This window comes from Carcharodon carcharias, chromosome 5, assembly GCF_017639515.1.
Source record: "Carcharodon carcharias isolate sCarCar2 chromosome 5, sCarCar2.pri, whole genome shotgun sequence".
Classification (NCBI taxonomy): domain Eukaryota; kingdom Metazoa; phylum Chordata; class Chondrichthyes; order Lamniformes; family Lamnidae; genus Carcharodon; species Carcharodon carcharias.
Window position 1 is genome coordinate 194,130,085 of NC_054471.1, and position 14,809 is coordinate 194,144,893.

At 44.3% G+C, this 14,809-nt stretch overlaps 1 protein-coding gene across 16 annotated transcripts in view; it reads right to left on the minus strand.

Moving 5' to 3' along the window:
• Positions 1–14,809, minus strand: part of asxl2 (ASXL transcriptional regulator 2) — a 319,202-nt gene that overhangs the window by 117,071 nt on the left and 187,322 nt on the right. Inside the window, exon 1 of one of the 16 annotated variants that reach the window (XM_041187688.1) lies at positions 12,100–12,118. The exons of the other annotated variants lie outside the window; for them this stretch is intronic. The gene's annotated coding sequence lies outside the window, so the exon portion shown is untranslated. Of the gene's footprint in view, positions 1–12,099; positions 12,119–14,809 lie in introns of those variants that run through there. 16 annotated transcript variants of the gene reach the window in all.

Below are 14,809 nucleotides of genomic sequence, written 5' to 3' on the forward strand. Positions count from 1 at the left end.
TCCAGCATTATGTCACTGCTTTTGTATTTAATACCTCGCTCAATAAAGGAAAGCATTCCATATGCTTTCTTGACATCTTGTCCACCTATCCTGCCATCTTCAAGGACCTGTGGACATGCACTCCAAGATTTCTCACTTCCTCAGCTTCTCTCAATAACTTCCCGTTTATTGAGTATTCCCTTGCTTTGTTTGCTTTCTCCAAATGTATTACCTCACACTTTTCTGGACTAAATTCAGTTTGTCACTTCTCCGCCCATTCAACCAAACCAACAATATCTTTCTCGAGTCAACAGCTATCCTCTTCACTATCAACCACATGGCCAATTTTTGTGCCATCTGTAGATTTCCCAATCATGCCTCCTACATGTAAATCTAAATCATTAATATATACAACAAATAGCAAGGACCCTTAACACTGAGCCCTGTGGAACACCACTAGAAACTGTTTTCCATTTGCAAAAGCATCGACCATTACCCTTTGTTTCCTGTCACTGAGCCAATTTTGGATCCAATCTACCAGCTTCCCCTGAATCTCATGAGATCTCACTTTCCTGACCTGTCTGCCATGTGGGACATTGTCAAATGCCTTACTGAAATCCATGTAGACAACATCCACTACACTACCCTCATCAATCCTCCTTGTTATTTCCTCAAAAAATTCTATTAAGTTAGTAAGACACAATCTTCCCTTAACAAAACAATGCTGACTGTCCCTGATCAACCCATGCCTTTCAGAATTACAGTTTATCCTGTCTCTCAGAATTGTTTCCAATTATTTGGCCACTACCAAAGTCAGACTGATGGGCCTATAATCTTCTGGCCTATCCCTCAAACCCTATTTAAATAATGGTACAACATTCGCAGACCTCCAATCTGGGATCTCGCCTGTATCTAGCAAGGATTGGAAATTGATCCTCAGAGCATCCGTCATTTCCTCTCTGGCTTCCTTCAACTGCCTGGGATACCATTCATCCGGCCCTGGTCATGTATCCACCTTGAAGGATGTCAGTCCCTCCAGTACTTCCTCTCTCACTATGCTTATTGTACCTAATGTTTCACACTTCTCCTCTTTAACTAGAATGTCTGCATCTTCCCTCTCCTTCGTGAAGACAGAGACAAAGTACTCATTGCGAACCCTGCCCACATCTTCTGCATCAACCCACAAATTACCATGTACATCTCTGATAAGCCCTATCTTTTCCTTAGCTATTCTCTTGCTCTTAATACACTGATAAAATATCTTAGGATTTTCTTCGATTTTGCCTGCCAACATTTTTTCGTATCATCTCTTTGCTTTCCTAATTTCCATTTTACTTCAGCCCTGTACTTTCAATACTTCTCTAGGCTTTCTACAGTATTAAGTCTTTTGTAACTGTCATAAGCTTTCTTTTTCTGCTTTATCTTGGCCTAATGCTTCAGGATAACCAGGAGTCTCTAGATTTGGCAGTACCACCCTTTTTCTTTGTTTTCTACTGTGCCTGTAGAATCTCACCTTTGGATACCTCTCACTGATTTGACACAGTTTTTTCTTCTAATAGCCGTATCCAGTCCGCTCTTGCCAGCTCACCTCTCAGCTTTGTAAAATTTGTCTTCCCTAATTTAGAACTTTTATTCCTGTTCTATCGTTGTCTTTTTCCACAATGATGCTAAATCTAACTATATTATGGTCACTGTCTTCAAAATGGTTCCCCACTGCTCCTTCACCCACTTGCTCAGCTTTATTACCTAAGACAAAATTTAGAATTGCTCCCCCTCTCGTTGGGCTTGTTACGTGCTGGCTAAAAAAGTTCTCAAGAATTTTGCACCCTCTGTGCTCTTCACACTGTTTGCATCCCAATTGATATTAGGATAGGGAAGTCCCCAATGATTACCGCCCTATTGTTTTTGCACTCAGAAATCTGTCGACATATTTGCTTTTCTAACTCCCTTCCACTGTTTGGGTGTCTATAGTACCCTACTAGCAGTGTGGCTACCCCTTTTTTATCTCTGAGCTCAACCCATATGACCTAATTTGATACAAAAACAAAAACAGAATTACCTGGAAAAACTCAGCAGGTCTGGCAGCATCGGCAGAGAAGAAAAGAGTTGATGTTTCGAGTCCTCAAGACCCTTCGACAGAACTGATTTGATGCTTTGTTTAGTACATCATCCCTTCTCACAGTTGTAATTGATTCTTTAATCAATAATGCTACATTCCCATCTTTTTTATCCCCCTCTCTATCCTGCCTGAAAACTCTACATCCAGGGATGTTGAGCTGCCATTTTTGCCCTTCCTTAAGCCAAGTTTCCGTTATAGTGATGATATCATGCTGCCATGTGTCTATCTGTGCCCTCAGCTCATTGGCTTTACTTAGTATGTTCCTTGCCTTTACATATATACTTTTTAAAACTGCCAAATTCCTGTGATCCATACTTTGTAATCTGTGCTGCTTCTGTTTTTCAGAATCACTTGCTAATTCTCCATCTCCCGTTCCTTGCTCTGAATTTGCCCTCGGATTCCTATCCCCCTACCAATCTAGTTTAAACCCTACCAAACAGCACATGCAAATCTCCCCGAGAGGATATTCGTCCCAGTCCTGTTCAGGTGTAGACCATCTGGCTTGTACAGGTTCCACCTTCACCAAAACCGGTCCCAATGCCTCAGAAATCTGATGCTCTCCCTCCTACACCAGCTTTGCAGCCATGTGTTTATTCGCTCATTTCTCCTAATTCTATGCTTGCTTGCACGTAGGACTGGGAATAAGCCTGAGATTACTGCTTTAGAGGTCTTGCTTTTCATTCTCCTTCCTAACTCCCTAAAGTCTGCTTTCATCCCCTTTCCTACCTAAGTCATTGGTACCGTGGACCATGATCTCTGGCTAATCACCCTCCCCAGAAGAATGTCTTGGAGCCATTCCGTGACATCCTAAACCCTAGCACTAGGGAGGCAACATACCATCCTGTAGTCACGTCTATGGCCACAGAAATGCTGTCTGTTTCCCTAACTAACGAATCCCCGATAACTACAGCTTTTCCCCTCTTCTTTCTCCCCTCCTATACAGCAGGGCTGTCTGTGGGGCCACAAACTTGGCTCTGAATGCAGTCCTCTGAGGAACCAACACCCTCACCAGTATCCAAAACGGAAAACCCATTGGTAAGCAGGACCACAAGGGACTCCAGCACTGCCTGTCTAATTTTCTTGGACTGCTTGGCGGTCACCGATTCCCTTTCTGCCTCCGGGCTCCTAAGCTGCGGTGCGACCACCCCTCTGAACGTACTATCCACGTAGCTCTCAGCCTCATCAATGTGCCACAGTGACTCAAGCTGCCACTCAAGCTCTGAGCTGGAGCTCAAGGTTCTGCAGCTGGTGACACTTCCTGCGCACTAGTGTTCACGACTTCCCACATATTACAAGACACGCATTCCACATGACTGAGCTGCCCTGCCATGGTTTCAATTTACTTCCCTTGCGTAATCTTTATTTTACTTATGCAACTTTTTTTTTTACCTGGCCTCAACTTAACTTTATTTCCCTATTGCTTGTGTTTCTTACTTAAATGTAAGGAGCCCCTTCCTTTAAAAAGAATGTGTTTTTCTAATTCCCAGCTACTTGATGATGCTCCCTAATGGAAATTTCTCACCAACCAATGAATTTATGTTTCTCCTGTGATGATAGGTGCTAGGTGCTGTTGACTGCCTGGCTCGGGGTCCTCCTCCCGTATTCTCCGCTAGGTGCTGCTGACTGATTCCATCCTCTTTCCCCCACAAGACTTTGTAAGGCTGCCACTTCCTTCCTCTCCCTCGGTCAGCCATGCCCAGTTCCCCAATCATAATGTGGGGAGAATGTGAGGTTATGCACTTTGGCAGGAAGAATAGAGGAGCTGAGTATTATTTAAATGGAGGAAGACTGCAAGAGGGATTGGAGAATCCTTGTGCATGAGTCCCAAAAAGCTAACATACAAGTTCAACAGGTAGTAGGGAAGGCAAACGGAATGTTGGCCTTTATTTCAAAGGGAATGGAGCATAAAAATAGGGAAGTCTTGCTAAAACTATACAAGGTACTAGTTAGACCACACCTAGAATATTGTGAACAGTTTTGGTCCCCTTATCTAAGGAAAGATACACTGGCATTGGAGGCAGTCCAGAGAAGGCTCACTAGGTTGATCCCGGGTATGGAGGGATTTTCTTATGAGGAGAGGTTGAGTGGGTTGGGCCTGTACTCATTGGAATTTAGAAAAGTGAGTGGTGGCCTTACTGAAGCATCTAAGATTTTTAGGGGGCTTGACAGGGTAGATGCTGAGAGGTTGTTTCCCCTTGTGGGAGAGTCTAGGATCAGAGGGCATAATTTCAGAGTAAGGGGTCGTTCATTTAAGCAGAGATGAGGAGGAATTTCTTCTCTCAGAGGGTAGTCAATCTGAGGAATTCTTTACTGCAGAGGCTGGGTCATTAAGTATATTCAGGGCTGAGATAGACAGATTTTTAATCAGTGAGGGAATCAAGGGCTATAGGGAAAAGGCAGGAAAGCAAAGTTGAGGATTATCAAATCAATCATGATCTCATTGAATGGCAGAACAGACTCTATGGGCCGAATGGCCTATTTATGCTTTTAAGTCTTATGGTCTTATGGCCTCTGCTCCAGTGCAATAGAACACAAAAAATAGGAGTAGACCACACAGCCCATTAAGCCAGCTCTGCCATTCAATATGATCATGGCTGATCTTGGACTTCAACTCCATTTTCCTGCCAGCTCCCCACATCCCTTAATTCCCTGAGACCAAAAATCTGTCTATCCCAGCCTTAAAATCCAATGAGCACCCACATTCTTATAAAAGATTATGTTAGTGAGTTTGCTTACACAAGTGCAGAGAAGTGTTGACTTTTACCTGATTGACATTTCTATGAGGCTAAGGTAAGTTATTTTTTCCTGTGATCTTTTTTGTCAATGCCTCAATATTCATTTGCAGAAGGGTAAGAGATGTCAAGTGTTTAAAGTTTCTGTTTTTGATATTTTAATTGTCTGTTTCAGTGACACTTTTGTAGGAACACCAGTTTTTTTTCCCCAAAATTTTGAATGGGTGTTTTTTTCTAAGCAATTTCATACATACCATTGTTACTATAGTGTTCACTAATTCAGTACATGGTGTACACTGGACAAATGAACATGGAAGAGCCATGTGTTAGCACGGAGGGTATGAGGGGCCATTGAAGGTTGGCAGGAGGCATGATTTGGCATGGGGGATATGGATAAGACCTTTTTATGTTACCTTTCAAAAGGTTCCCGAATCTAGACTTTGGTTCCCGTATCCTCTGAAGGGCCATGAACCACAAGTCATGAAGAAGCCAGCCTGACCCCACAAAAATTGCAAAGAGTTCGGAAATGCCTACCCCACGATGGAGCCAGCCAAGCTGGGAGTGCAGGGTGTGGGCTCGCTACCATCACCCTTTTTATGCACCAGCAAAAATTGGGGAGGTGCCACGAATGGGAACTGGAACCCCAAAATCAGGTCCAGCCTGCCATTTTTAAATGGTTTCAGAGTCCTGACTGCATGAAAATCCAGTCCTTAGCGCCCAGAATAGTCCCAAAGGTGGGATCAGATTAGCGGCAGGTGAGGCCTTCCTCAAATGAGTTGCAGTACCATTCATCTCAATGGCTCATACAGGAAATCATCCTTCGACTATTAATTCTTAATGAAGTAAAGCTGTATTTGATCTTATGATCTCAGAGTGGAGGTTTTCACTCATAGTCAGCACTGTTGGTTCACAGATATTCAGCACTAAGACAATAAATTATGCAACTTCAAAGTAAAGTAGAAAAAGTGTAATTTAATCAGTGCTTTGTGCTAGCACCCCAAGCAAATAACTGGTGAACTTGAAAGAAACAGGTTGTTACGGACTGTTCATTGGAAATTACTGTTGCAAATCACAAATCAGGCACAAAATTGATGCATTAAAAACATTTTGATCTACGTTTGAATTTTAACAAGACTGAAATATTGCATCAGTAACATAATGATTGCTTAAAGTTGAGACGCCAATGAGTGTTTTGTCAATATTGGTTTAATAAAATGCTAATGTTTTGATTCATTTTATTCACACACCAGGGAGTTTACAGATTGAAGTTCACTAGCACTTTGGATTTTGTGGTGGTTTAAACAGGCAGCGGCAATTTTCATTCATTTGCTCTACACCTCTAGAAGGGTTCCACAACTGCACAGAAATATCTAAACTTGCAGGGACTGCGGGGTGAGAGACATAAGATTGATGATCTAGAATTGGCTGTCATCTGAAGCTTTCAATATCAAACCCAAACCCAAGCAAAATTACTGGCAAAAAAAGGGTGAAATAGTTCGCCTCTGCAAAGTTTCAGGAATGGCATGCCAGTTCAATGCTCAAACAAGGTTTCAGTAAAATAGTTATTTCACTAAACCACCAGCACATACAAAAATTGATCTTTAAGGCTGAGTGAATAATGCTGGATTTATTAATTAAGCTCTTGCAGATCAGCAAGGCGGACAGCTTAATACAAAACTCCAAACGTTTTATGAAGGAAAGTATGAAGTAGCAACAAAGGAGCAGGCAGGAAACCCGTACAAACAGACATATGGCAGTCTTGGGATGGAGTCAAGAGCTGAGGGAAATCAAAGAAATAGGAAACGTAAGAAAAAAAAATTGCTGGAAAAATTCCAACAGGTCAGGCAGCGTTTGTGGAGAGAAACAGAATTAACGTTTCAGGTTGACGATCTTTCATCAGAACAGAAGAAGCATAGAAATGTATGAATTTTTATGCCAGTAGAAGTGGGTAAGGGGCAGGATGAACAAAGGTGACAGGGTGGAGGGCTGGAGAGATCAAATAACAAACGATTTCAATTTGGAAAAGCCAAAGAAAGTGGTAATGGGTATAGTAAAGAAACAAAGATCAGGCGTGAATGATTGTATAGTAGCCACCTGAAAGCATAAGGGAAAAAGAAAGAAACAAGCCAGCTAAAAAATAAACCTAAAAAAAAAAATCGAACAAGGTGGAGGCAGAAGTTATGACCTAAATTTGTTGAACTCAGTATTATTGAGTTCAGAAATCTGTACAGTGCTGAGAAGAAAGACACGGTGCTGTTCCTTGAGCTTGTGTTGAGCTTTGGAACACTATATCAGGCCATGGACAGAAAGGTCAGAGCAGGAGCAAGGTGGAAAATTAACATGACAAGTGACAGGCAGCTCAGGGTCATGCTTGTGAACTGAATGGAGGCATTCCACAAAGTCTGTTTGGTCTCCCCAGTGCAGAGGACACCACATTGTGAGCAGCAAATACAGTATACTAAACTGAAAGAAGTACAAGTAAATCGCTGTTTCACTTGGAAGGAGTGTATGGTCCCTTGGATAGTGAGAAGGGACCTGCATGGAAAGGTGCTGAAGGGAAGGGAGATGATGCCTGAGAAGTGGACCAGGGTGTTATGGAGGGAATGATCTCTTCAGAATGCTGAAAGGAGGGGGCAGGGAAAGATGTGTTTTGCAGTGGAACCGCATTGGAGCTGGTGAAAATAGTGGGGGATGATCTGTTGAATACGAAAGCTAATGGGGTGGAAGGTGATAATGAGGAAGACCCTATCATGGTTCAAGGAGGGAGGGGAAGGGGTAAGAGCAGAAGTTTGTGAAATGGTTCAGACATGGTGGAGGGCCCTGTCAAGCATGGTGGGTTGGAATCCTCGGTTAAGGAAAAAGGAAGACATATCGGAAGCAATGGTGTGGAAGGTGGCATCATCAGAACAGCTGTGACAGAGACGGAGAAACTGGGAGAACACAACGGAGGAAGCAGGGTGGGAGGAAGTGCAGGCAAGGTAGCTGTGGGAGTCAGCGGGCTTGAAATGAATATTAGTCTATCCCATGAAATGGAGACAGAGAAGTCAAGGAAGGGAAAGGTAGAGTTGGAGATGGACCAGGTGAAGGTGAGAGAAGGGTGGAAATTGGAAATTAAGTCAATGAAATTTTACAGTTCATGGCAAGAGCAAAAGGTGGCATCTATACAGCCATCAATGTACTAGGAAAAGAAGATAGAGCCCCCGCCCAGAGTAGGACTGAAATAGTGAATGTTCTGCATATCGCACAAAAAAGGCAGGCTTGGTTAGGACCCATGCGGGTGCCCACAGCAACACTTTTTATTTAAAGCAAGTAAGTGGTGTTGAAGAAGAAGTTGTTCAGTGAGAAGAAGCTCACCCAGGCGGAGCAAGGTGGTGGAGAATGTAAATGCATGGATACAGTCTGGAGTCAATAATATTCAACATTACTTTCAAAATAGAAGTAACTGCATACACAGGCTCTCAATCAAATAGGAACAAATAGGCTTATCAAGAACATTGAGACAATCAAAAGATATTTCAACCAACCAAGTAGAAGGGTTGAGGGGGAGTGTGGGGAAGAGATCACGGGGAAGGAGGAAGTGGGAGGGGGGGGGCAACTGCATCCAAGGTGAAATGGATCATAGGATTCAAGGTAGTCAATGGATGTGCTTAGATACAAAAATCTAGACAGACCAAAATAACATCAGGAACCACAGAAAAGCAGGCATAAATGATGCATGAATGGAGGTACATATACAGCAGTGTTTATAGATGAATAGTAGAAGCATTTGCAATAAGATGCTGGAATTGGAGGCTGTTCTGAACACCTATTGAAACTACTGGTATGCCCAGATAATGGACTTGCACCTTATTTTCAGAGGAATGGAGTCATAGCGCATTTGCGCTAAATACAGTTGAGAGGTAAATACAGTTAATCCTGTGGAAGTGGGCTAAATTACACAATCAACTACTCTGGATAAAAATTTCTGAATGTGGAAAACACACATTGCTGCTGTGATTGAATTATGATCCTTGATTCAGGGATTATCCATTAAAGTGGCAGAAGCATGAAGAACATACTTTCCTACTTGCCACTTGTCAGCCCAAGCCTGGATATTGTCCAGGTCTTGCTGCATTTGGAGATGGACTGCTTCAGTAACTGAGGAGTCATGAATGATGCTGAACATCGTGCAATAATCAGCGAACATCCCGACTTCTGACCTTAAGATGGAAGCAAGATCATTGATGAAGCAGCTGAAGATGGTTGGGCTGAGAACACTACCCTGAGGAACTCCTGAGTGATGTCCTGGAGCTGAAATGCCTGACCCCCAACAACCACAACCATTCTCCTTTGTGCTGGATATGACTCCAACTAGTGTAGAGTTTTCCCTCTGATTCCCATTGACTCCAGTTTTGCTGAGGCTCCTTGATGCCACACTTGGTCAAAAGCTGCCTTGATGTTAAGGGCAGTCACTCTCACCTCAGTTCGGAAGTTCAGTTCTTTTCTTCATGTTTGAACAAGGCTGTAATGAGGTCAGGAGTTGAGTAGCCCTGGAGGAAACCAAACTGGCATCAGTGAGCAGGTTATTGCTAAGTAAGTGCCGCTTGATAGCACTGTGATCGACCCCTTCCATTACTTGACTGATGATCAAAAGTAGACTGATGGGGTGGTAATTGGCTGAGTTGGATTTGTCCTGCTTTTTGTGGACAGGACATACCTAGGCAATTTTCCACATAGCCGGGTAGATGCCAGTGTTGTAGTTGTACTGGAACAGCTTGGCTAGGGGCATGGCAAGTTCTGGAGCACAAGTTTCAGTACTGTTGCCAGGGCCCATAGCCTTTGCAGTATCCAGTGCCTTCAGCCATTTCTTGATATCACGTGGAGTGAATCAAATTGGCTGAAGACTGGTATCTGTGATGCTGGGGACCTTCGGAGGAGGCTGAGATGGATCATTCACTCGGCACTTCTGGCTGAAGATTGTTGCGAATGCTTCAGCCTCATCTTTTGCAATGATGTACTGGGCTTCTCCATCATTGAGGGTGGGGATATTTGTGGAGCCTCCTCCTCCCATGTTATTTTATTGTCCACCACCATTTACAACAGGATGTGGCAGGACTGCAGAGCTTAGATCTGATCCGTTGGTTGTTGGATTTCTTAGCTCCATCACTTGCTGCTTATGCTGTTTGGCACACAAGTAGTCCTGTGTTGTAGCTTCACCAGATTGACACCTCATTTTTAGGTATGTCTGGTGCTGCTCCTGGCATGCCCTCCTGTGCTCTTCATTGAAGCAGGGTTGATCCCTTGGCTTGATGGTAATGGTAGAGTGGGGGATATGCTGGGCCATGAGGTCACAGATTGTGTTGGAGTACAATTCTGCTGCTGCTGATGGCCCACAGCGCCTCATAGATGCTCAGTCTTGAGTTGCTAGATCTGTTCGAAATCTATCCTATTTAGCACGGTGGTAGTGCCACACAACACGGTGGAGGGTATCCTCAGTGTGAAGACGGGCTTCATCTCCACAACAACTGTGTGGTGGTCATTCCTACCAATACTGTCATGGACAGATGCATCTGTGCTAGGCAGGTTGGTGAGGATGACGTCAAGTATGTTTTTCCTTCTTGTTGGTTCCTTCACCACCTGCCGCAGACCCAGTCTAGCAGCTAACTCATTTAGGACACGGCCAGCTAGGTCAGTAGTGGTGCTACTGAGCCACTCGTGTTGGTATGACGTTGAAGTTCCCGACCCAGGATACATTCTGCAACCTTGCCACCCTCAGTGCTTCCTCCAAGATGCGTTCAACATGGAGGAGCACTGATTCATCAGCTGAGGGAGGGTGGTATGAGGTAATCAGCAGCAGGTTTCCTTGCCAATGTTTGACCTGATGGCATGAGACTTCATGGGGTCGTATTCAAGGGTGGTATTAGTGTGGAATTCTCTCCAACCAAAAGCAGTAAAAGCTAGCCCAATTATTCATTGTAAATCTGAGGTCTTGCCTTGAAGAAATAGTCTTCAGTCAAAACAGTCACTATCTTCCACATGATGGGCTCTAGACTCATAAAGCTTTAAATTTACTTGTGTGGTCATAACCTGAGAGCGAAAATGTTATTTCTACATCTCTTTCGTACATATCGACACACATTCAGTGATAGCTAAATAAAACGACAAAAGAGAAAAAAGCTGTCTGGTATTAAATATGCATGTCACTATTTATAAAAGGAATGTGTTGTGAACAAAGACCTGTCATTTTGGGTCACATTCCCTCCTCCAGCAACATAAGGGGCAGAAATATTCCCCTTGGCATGAGGGATTGGCGGAGCCGGACGAGGGCAGTCAGGAGGCTGACTACCGCCCACGATCGACAGTGCATCTCGATTTCACGCTGGCGGGCCAATTAAGGCCCGTCCAGCATGATGCGTATGCGGCAATGCTGAGCGCTGACTAGGGGGCCTAGTGTGAACTTTGTGCATGCGTGCGGGAGGTCGCTGAATAATCTTCCTGAGGCACGGAGCTGCCTCAGGGAGATGAAGAGATATTTAAAAACATAATAAAGAGCAGAAAAATGTAATAAAACATGTTCCCTCATGTGAGCAGGGACATGTTTTTAATTAAAAAATGAAGTTTTATTTTATTTGTATTTGCTTTTGGAAACCTCATCCCGCCCGTGCACCAGATTTCCAAAAAAATGCAAAGGCCGCTTGGTTTTTTTCGCCTACCTGCGAACCATTAGGTTGAACGGGCAGTGAAAAATTAGCGTCAATTGATAACTAAATGGCCTTTATAGGCCTTTTAAATGCCAGTGGGCGCACTGCTGGCACCAGCCCGCGCCTGCCGACCGAACTTCGGTGCGACTGCGCGTTGACGTGGGCACGCTCGGCCGACGTCATTTCATGCTCAGTCGGGTCGGATGCGCGCCTGCCCATCCAGCTACAAATTCTGGCCGAGATGTAGCTCACAGCACAAGGCTGCATTTGTGCTAGAGTGTCTCCGTTCAGCACGGCCGGGGCAGGGAAGTTTTGAGACATTTGGAGCCACCCATTTCACCCCCCCCTTTCCCCTGCAAAAAAATCAGGTGACAAGCTGGGAACACTAATTTTCCAGGTAAATTTCTTGTACCAAAAGAGAGACATTTTGATTTAGGATAACTCAAATAATTTATGCTTTTAATATAAGTGATGGCAATACTTTTGCTTCTAATATGAAAAATCAGAAATCAGCACAGACATTTTAAAAAAATATTTGGGCTACTTTAAAAATTATTTACTTTTATAGGTATTTACTTAATTATATTACCTGAGCTGTACAATGTGTCACCTTTACTGCCGGGTGCTTTAAATCATCCGTGCCAAATGCTCGCGGTGCTTCATGTCAAATACCTCTTTCCTTTTAGCCCTCCAGGTTTCTTTCCCTCATGTGTCCAACCAATTTCCTTTGAAATCATTGATCATCTCTGCTTCCACACCCTTATAGGGCAGAGAGTTCCAATCATTACCACTTTTTTTTATTATTCGTTCAGTGGGCGTGGGTTCTTCCTGGGTGAGCCAGGATTTTTACTGCACATCCTTAATTGTCCTTGAGAGGGCGGTGGTGAGCCACCTTCTTCAACCGCTGCAGTCCATGTGGTGTAGGTACACCCACAGTGCTGTTAGGAAGGGAGTTCCAAGATTTTGACCCAACAACAGTGAAGGAAAGGCAATACAATTCCATGTCAGGATGTTCTGTCACTTGGAGGGAAACTTGTAGATGGTGGCGTTCCCATGCATCTGCTGCCCTTGTCCTTCTAGGTGGTAGAGGTCACGGGTTTGGAAGGTGTTACCTAAGGAGCCTTGGTGAATTCCTGCAATGATCTTGTAGATGGTTCACACTGCTGCTGCTGTGCATCTATGTTGAAGGAAGTGAATGTGTGTAGATGGGATGCCAATCAAGCAGGCTGCTTTCTCCTGGATTCCGTAGAATGTTGATCAAGCTGCACTGATCCGGACAAGTGGGGAGTATTCCATCACACTCCTGAATTGTGCCGTGAAGATGGTGGGCAGGCTTTAGGGAGTCAGGAGGTGAGTTACTCACCGCAGAATTCCCAGCCTCTGACCTGCTCTTGTAGCCACAGTAGTTATATGGCCGGTCCAGTTCAGTTGACGGTGGAGGATTCAGCAATGGTAATGCTATTGAATGTCAAGGGGGGATGATGGTTAGGTTCTTCTTGTTGCAGTTGGTCATTGCCTGGATTTGTGTGGGTGAACGTTACTTGCCGCTTGTCAGCCCAAGCCTGAATGTTCTTCAGGTCTTGTTGCATACAGGCACAGGCTGCTTCAGTATCTGGGGAGTTGCAAGTGGTGCTGAATATTGCACAATCATAGTCATAGAGTCATAGAGACCTACAGCACAGAAAAAGGCCCTTTGGTCCATCGAGTCTGCGCCGGTCAAACAAGTACCTAACTATTCTAATCCCATTTTCCAGCACTAGGCCCATAGCATTGTATGCCAAGTGCACATCCAAATACTTCTTAAATGCTATGAGGATTTCTGCCTCTACCACCCTTTCAGGCAGTGAGTTCCAGATTCCCACCACCCTCTGGGTGAAAAAATTCTTCCTCACATCCCCTCTAAACCTCCTACCCTTTACCTTAAATCTATGCCCCCTAGTTATTGATCCCTCCACCAAGGGGAAAAGTTCCTTCCTGTCTACCCTATCTATGCCCCTCATAATTTTATACACCTCAATCATGTCCCTCCTCAATCTCCTCTGCTCCAGGGAAAATAACCCCAGTCTATCCAATCTCTCCTCATAACTGAAGCTCTCCAGTCTAGGCAACATCCTGGTAAATCTCCTCTGCACTCTCTCTAGCGCAATCACATCCTTCCTATAATGCGGATTCCAGAACTGCACACAATACTCTGGCTGTGATCTAACCAGCATTTTATACAGTTCCAGCATAACCTCCCTGCTCTTATATTCTATGCCTCGGCTAACAAAGCCAAGTATCCAATATGCCTTTTTAACCACCTTATCTACCTGTCCCGCTACCTTAAGGGACCGGTGGACATGCACACGAAGGTCTCTCTGATCCTCGGTACTTCCCAGGGTCCTACTATTCATCATGTATTCCCGTGCCTTGTTTGCCCTGCCCATGTGCATCACCTCACACTTATCCGGATTAAATTCCATTTGCCACTGATTAGCACATCTGACCAAACCTGTCTATATCCTCCTGTAATCTAAGACCATCCTCCTCACTATTTACCACCCCACCAATTTTTGTGTCATCCACAAACTTACTGATCAACCCTCCTACATTCAAGTTTAAATCATTTATATATACCACAAACAGCAAGGGGCCCAACACCGATCCCTGTGGAACCCCACTGGATACAGGCATCCTGTCACAAAAACACCCCTCGACCATCACCCTCTGCTTCCTGCCACTCAGCCAATTTTGGATCCAATTTGTCAAATTGCCTTGGATTCCATAGGCTCTCACCTTCGTTATCAGTCTCCCATGCAGGACCTTATCAAAAGCCTTGCTGAAGTCCAAGTCGACTACGTCAAAAGCATTGCCCTCATCTCCACACCTGGTCACCTCTTCGAAAAATTCAATCAAACTGGTCAGACATGACCTCCCCTTAACAAAACCATGCTGACTGTCCTTGATTAATCCCTGCCTCTCCAAGTGTAGATTAATGCTATCCCTCAGGATTGCTTCTAATAGTTTCCCCACCACTGAGGTTAGACTGACTGGGCTGTAGTTCACTGGGTTATCCCTTCCTCCCTTCTTGAATAATGGTACCACATCGGCTGTCTCCTCCAGTCCTCTGGCACCTCTCCTGTGGCCAGAGAGGTATTGAAAATTATTGCCAGCGCCCATGCTATCTCCCTCCTTGCCTCACTCAACAGCCTGGGAGACATTTCATCCGGACCTGGAGATTTATCTACTTTTAAGCCTGTCAGACCATTTAGAACCTCCTCCCTTTCTATGCTAATTTCTTTAATTATATCACAGTCCTT